Here is a 7,843-nt window from a genome sequence, read left to right as displayed (position 1 = left end):
AATAAACATATTATAAATAATTATTAAAATATTTATTTAACTATTATTTTTTATGTTTGTTTGTTAAGAATATCATTTGCAAAAGATATATCACAATTTTGAATCATTTTTTACTGTTTTTTTTGAAAATTTTATTGAAAACATAACTTTTTTTCATTTACCTATACTTTTATTTAATTAATATTATTATTAGTGTAAAAATTAATTCTATTTTTTTAAAATAGTTAACTTTCTGTCTATAGTTTATAATTAATTACTAAAAAATAATAATTACAGTAATATAAAAAAAGTATGATAAAAATTTAAACTTCTATTGATATTATTATTTATAATTATTATTTTTCTTTAAAAAATCGAAAATAATATCAAATTATTATATAATATTTTTTTATAGTATCTAATTATAATAATTTGATTCATAAACAAAACAAAAAAATAACTCTCCAGCGGGGAATCGAACCCCGGTCTCCCGCGTGACAGGCGGGGATACTAACCACTATACTACTGAAGATTGGATAAACTTTTACTGTTAATATGGGTAGTCATCACATCATTTACATTATTAATATACAAAATAATATAATTTGAATTATTGAATAAAATGATAAATAAAATTATTATTTTAAAAACTATTACTTATGTTATTTATCATCAAATACAGCAATGTATAGATCAAGTTTTAAAATAATTATTTATAAAAAAATTACCATATGTTTGACAATTATACTAAAATTGTATTAATAGACTAATAATAATAGTATATTTATTATTATAATAACTATTATTATTATTCTTAAAGAATCGGGTATTGAATTAATCAATAGAACATTTGGTAAAAAAAGGAAATTTTTTTTAAAACACCAAAATTATATTAATTATTGCAAGTGATTACACAATACTATTACAAAAAAAATGTATTTATGAGGATTAAACACTGATAAAATACTCTATTAAATTATTTTTGTTTTTATAAATTTAAATAAAATTATTAATTTTTAAAAAATAAAAATACGACATATTTAACTATTTATTTAAAAATATTAATATAGTTATTTATTTTCTATAAAATAAGTATTTTCTAAATATAATATAGTATTAATTGTTAATTTAATATTTTTTATGATCCTATAATTTTTATACCTAAGTTCATATTTTATCAATATTAATTATTATGCATTAATTTAATTATAATAAATACAATACTATTTTACTTTAATTATAAATATTCAATATATTGTTTGATAATTTATTTAATATTAAAAATAATATTCTAATTAGATATAGTATCTAATATTATAATTTATTTATAAATAATTTTTTTTATTGAATACATAAATTATTTCAGTAAATTATTATTATTATTATTATCTAATATAAATGTAGTTATTGTATTTAAATAAATTAACATATTATATAGTAAAATATATTTTATTTTTTAATTAGTCTAATGAATAGCTTTTTATTTATATGAAAATAATTAAATAATAATTTTAATATTTTTAGAAAACACATTTAGAAATTTAGAATTAATAATAGATTAATATTAAAAAATATAAATAATATTATTTATATTTTATTTATTTCAATCATTGTTTTACTAAAAAACATTATACATTAAAGAGTACAACAGTTTTTATTATTTTATCAGTTAATTATAATAATATTAAAAGTATATATATTTTCAATAATATTATAACAAATATTGTAAACAAAAAAAACATTTTGAACTTAATTTTAGGCGTTGCCCTAAATAACAACAAATATGTTATTATTTATATAATTTCAAAATTTCTATTATTGTAAGATTTATTACTGGTTGATATTAATAAATTAAATATCTTATTAATAATATACTGTTAATTTTGTATTACTCACGTATATATATATATATAATATAAATTATATAATAATTAAGTGACAATTATCAAGATATATATGATGACATATTTTAACAAGCATATTTTATATGATCCAGAAAACATTATAAATCATAGTAGACTTATTAGCAATGATAATAACAATGATAATATTGGTATTAATATTATTAATCGTACACTAATAATACAACCATATCATGGACCACCTTATATAACAATAAAGTAAAATTTATTATGTTAATTTTTGTTAATTATTTAGTAATTCTTTAAAATTGTTTTTTCTTTATTAATTAATTAATTAAGACAAAAATAAATGTTTATTATAATTTTTTTGTTATCAAAATAGCGATCCGATTAACGACACATTATTTGAAATGAGTGGACCACTGGTTAATCTAATTATAAATTATGCTAAAATATACAAATATAAGTAAGGGGTGATTCACATATTACTTTCGCACTTGAGAGGAGGGGGTCGACAAAGCAAAGTTTTGAGAAGGAGAGAGATGGGGGTAGAGACCTTAAGAAAGTAGGCATTTAGATAATATTTTATTTTTTAGTGTTGATGGAGGGGAGGGGGTTAGCAATTAGAGTAAATGCTCCAAATTGCAAACATAGGGGAGGGAGGGGGTCTAGAATTCTTTAAAGGTGCGAACGTATTATGTGAATAGCCTATAATTTAAAAATATTTAATTATCTGAATAATTATATATTAAATTATAAATATTATTTATTATGAAACTTTTTTTTAGTCTAAAATTTTTGGCTAAACCCGATAGTATTGCCGAAATGATTATTAACATCAAAGAGGAAAATGGCGATATGCTTCTGGTGCCGGCCAGTGCTACACAATATATAACAAATAAGGCGACACTCGAATCAATACTAACTATACAATTGACCAAATTTATCGACATAATGGCCATCAACTATATCGCTGCCCGAGTAACTACCGGTCCGATACCACTATTCACATATGTTCACAGTTTTACCGATGATGTTTGGTCACTGATTATCCTAACAATACTGGCCCTTAGCTTAGTGTCTGCCCTATTGTATAATACTAAACGATACAATTATTTTACTATGATTTGTGACTATAGTTGGAATTATTTTCAGATATTATTGGGTAAAAGTTTGACAAAACAATTACTAAAACATAGTTATTATAAAACTATACTAAGTTTTTGGTTATTCATGGCATTTGTTTTGACCACATGTTTCACATCGAGACTGTTGGACGAAATGTCACGACCCATACCTGTACTAACTGTTGACACTATTGAACAGTTAGCTATGAAAACAGACATGAATATTATGATCCGATACGACAACGGTATTGTTACGCAAATGAATACCGATAGGTCAGAGTTGGCCAATAGGTTTCGGCAAAAGTTAAAATTGTTTGATACCGTCGGGTCGATCGGTGATGATATCCGGACAGGACTACGAAACGGATCCATTGCTTTCATTTATAATCAATTGGGTATTATTCAGCTATTAAACGAATATACAGTCTATGAAAGGGATGTACTGGGATTTCTAGATAAAAAACCATTGATTGATTTGATACACATATCAAACAAAAGTGCAGATTCTGTACCAGTTTTCTCATTTATCAACGCCGACACTCCACACAAACAATTGTTACCTGAAATTAATAAAATGTATGATTACTACTTAATAATTATTATTAGTTATTATAATTGTATATTTAAATTAATTATCTTTTTTATTTTTCAAACAAAACTATCAAATTAATGTATAAATAATTAGTATAACACATCTACAAGAGTCGGGTTTATATAGGAAATGGTTGGAAGAGTCACTCAACTGTAGCAATAGGTATACCCGGACGTCATGTTTAAGGCATTTGAAATCAATTGATTTGGATTACAGTCGATTCAAATACAATGAATTAAAATTTCAATACATTTACGGGTCGTGTTTGGCCATAATTTTCGGTAATATTATTGCAATAATAATGTTTATTATTGAAATTGTTTTACATTTACATCTAACCAAACGTTTTAATGATTATAACAACAATAACTATGATTATGTAAAATACAAGAAAAAATTAATTGTTCATTAATTTATAAATATCTATTAAAACAATTATTTATTATATTATTTTAGTATTTTAGAATATTTCTAAATTATAATTGCAATAAATTATTACAATATTGTAAAATAAGTAATAGTAATAATAATTAACATTTTGTGTTAAACAATAGTAAATATTGATAATTATTAATATAAATAGTTGTTTATTACATTAGTATATGAATTTTAAAAATAAAAAAAATATGTTTATTAATTGAAATACAATAATTGAATTGTTAATTATAAATTTGTTTGAATAATAATTACTGAATACGAAACAATCAATGATAGACATGATATAAGTGTAGTCATTGTTATCGGAAACAAATTATATGCCGTAAAACACATATCGTGTTTCATAGCATTCATTATGATTAATATATTATTATTATTATATAAATGATATTTATTTAGATTAACATTTAATTTATATAATAATTGATTAAAACTGTTAGATATTAAATTACAGGCAATAAATAGTGCGATAATTATGATTAAACTTTCAATCAAAGGTGTAATACTATAAAACAAACTCTCAGTATTACCGGTAAATAGTGTACACAACGCCGATACACATCGTATGGTATTAATTATAATTGTTATCATAATATAGGGACAAATGATTGAATCAAATGATTTAATAAATTTTTGTGTTTTTGATACAAACTTATAGATAATTTCAATGTTAATAATGTCTATATTTCTGAATATATATTTAAATTCTAATGATATTAAATAACATTTATACCAAACAAATACAATCAAAACTAGTTGAGTATTATAACATAATGTTAATATAATTGGTGTAATCAATAATATATTATATTTGATAATATTATGACATAAGTACTGTAAAAGTGTGTAAACAATTATATTAAATAATTCAATAATAAATGCCATAAATACTGTTAATAAACACACTATTAAACCAACTCGACGTTCAATATGATTGTCAATATAATCGTTGGTATGTTTAACAAATAAATCAATAATTTTTTGGGCTTTAAATGCAATAAATATCCAACTAATCGGTGTTTGTATATAATAACCGTTGTTTGATATCAAACATAATACATAAATAATACGCGATTTTGATGAATCAATACCTAAATTATAAGTTGTTTTTATTGTATATTTAATTCCCCGATAATATTGATAGATAACTAACGATAAATAGATTATTGCGTATATAATGTTAACAATTTTGTAAATTAATTTATAACTTGTATCACATTTATTATAAATATAAACATTACCAGAAAGTTTACAATATTTCATAATTATTTTTAGGCCTTTCATAATTTTATATTTTTGTTTTTAATATTAGAATAAATTAATTAAAAAAAATTATAATCAATAAATACTATAAAAAACTATTTTCTAAATATAAATATATATATATATATATATATATATATATATATTAGAAAAATGAAATAATTTAGAGTTAAAGTACCGAAGAAAGTTAACATTGATTTATTGATCCAAATATATAATGTATAAGAAATAAAAATTAGTAAATACGTGATTTGTTTATTTAATAAAAAAAAATCAATAATTTATTTAGTTTTGTATTTTTAATAACAATACTATAATATAGAAATTTATAACATTGATAAATAACAAAATAAGTTTAGTATAATTATAATAATAATAATACAATACAATACTATTCTATTAATAAATGTTTTAAAAAAACAAAATTTAGACATCAATCATAATTACTACATTATAATAATTATTACATTTATAATAAAATAGAAATTATTTATTATTTAATAACAATAATATCTATGGCAATAATTTAAAATTTAATTTAGCAAATGATAAAAAATTAATATTTTTTTTGTATTTATAGATATTCAACACAAATATTTATTATATAATTGAATCAAATTTACAAATTTGTTTGAATAATAATTACTGAATACGAAACAATCAATGATAGACATGATATAAGTGTAGTTTTTTCAATGGGAAACAAATTATATGCCGTAAAACACATATCGTATTTCATATTATTTAAAATAATTAATAGATTATTATTATTATTATTATTAAACTTATTTTTATTAACTGTTATATTCAATTCGTACAGTAGATGTTGAAAACTATTTGGTATTAAATTGAATATAAATACTAAAAATATTAAATAGATTATAGTTTCACAAAAAGCTCCCACACTATACATCAGACTATCGATATTACCGGTAAATAGTGTACATATAGTTGATATACAACGTATAATAATAATAATTAATGAAATTAAACTGATTGGTGATATTAGTTTATCAAATTGTTGTATATCAACAACAATATCGTAGATATTTTCAATCGAAAATTTATTAAGATTATCGATAATGTAGTTAATTTCATAAGATATTATATAGGATTTATAAAAGACAATTAATATGAATAGTAATTGTGTATTAAAACATAGTATTAATGTTAGTAAACCAATGTGAAGAAAATAGTGTCGTATATTTGGATTTTTAAATTCAATATAAATATATAATGAAATATTTATTAATTGAATAATTAATGATAAAAATAAAGTCAATAGACATCCATATAAACCGATTCTACGTTCAATACGATCGGCAATAAAATGATTTGAATTTGATTTGTCAAATAAATCAAATATTTTTCGGCCATTCATTGAAATAAATATCCAAATAATTAGTGTCAGTCCATAAAATCCGTGACCACTTAGTATACATAAAACATTAATGATTCGTGATTTAGTTATATTAATACCAAAATCAGTTGAATTATTTAATGTAAAATTTATATCATAATAATATGTATAGAAAAACATTAATAAATAAACAAGACCAATTAACATTTTAAACACATTTTTTATGGGATTATTCATAATGTTTTTTATATCTATATATATATTACCAGTAAATATACAATAATTTTTAATAATATCTAAACCTTTCATTTTAATTATATAAAATTAATAAATAAAAATTGAATAAAAATATTACTGAAATATTTTTAAAACTAAGTATAGTATTTAAATTACAAAACATACAAAAAATCAATTGAATTAATATTGAATTAATTTTTTATTTGTCAACAAAAAATGTTTTAATGTAAATACATTAAATAATTATTTTATTATGAATAAATTTCAGTATAATTCTATTTATTGTAAAATACAAAGCATAATTACATTTTATTTATTAGTAAATATTGATCAAAAAATAAAATAAAAAGAATTTTTTATTAAATAATTTAATGTTTTGCAAGCCTTTGCCGATGATGTGATATTAAGAGTAACTGATAAACATAACCCTAACGTTAAACTTAGGACAGAGGAAGCGCTAAAACGAATTTCCGAATGGGGAAGAAATTTCAAACTCACATTTGCTGCCGACAAAACTCAAATTATATCATTCAGTAGATACCCGCCAAACTATAACGTAATAATGGACGATAAACCACTGGACTGGAAGAATCAAATCAAATACTTGGGTATCATCATTGACAAGGACCTGAGATTCACACCGCATGCAAGATACACCATCGAAAAAGCAACAAAAATCCAATAGAGATCCAAAGAAGGATAAAATTCACAGATTTTTATTCTGAATAATTTGATACCCAACATGTCTATAGTTGGACCGCACGTTTTTTATTCTGAATCGATTTGATACCTCACATGTCTATAGTTGGGTTTAGTTTTTTATTCTGAATCATTTGATACCTCACATGTCTATAGTTGGGTTTAGTTTTTTATACTGAATCATTTGATACCTCACATGTCTATAGTTGGGTTTAGTTTTTTATTCTGAATCATTTGATACCTCACATGTCTATAGTTGGAATCATTTGTTTAGTTTTTTATTCTG

General features: G+C 21.1%; 1 non-coding gene across 1 annotated transcript; it reads right to left on the bottom strand.

Annotated features, from left to right (window-relative positions):
- Positions 1-439: 439 nt before the first annotated feature.
- Positions 440-511, bottom strand: Trnad-guc (transfer RNA aspartic acid (anticodon GUC)). Its single transcript has one exon. It is a non-coding gene; the product is annotated as a tRNA-Asp (tRNA).
- Between the last annotated feature and the right edge of the window lie 7,332 nt (positions 512-7,843).

The sequence above is a fragment of the Oppia nitens genome, unplaced genomic scaffold, assembly GCF_028296485.1.
Source record: "Oppia nitens isolate AA-2021 unplaced genomic scaffold, nextdenovo-longstitch-racon4-pilon3 scaffold12_pilon_pilon_pilon, whole genome shotgun sequence".
NCBI classification, from domain to species: domain Eukaryota; kingdom Metazoa; phylum Arthropoda; class Arachnida; order Sarcoptiformes; family Oppiidae; genus Oppia; species Oppia nitens.
Note: the sequence above shows the minus strand (reverse complement) of the source record. Positions and strands in the feature narration are given on the sequence as shown.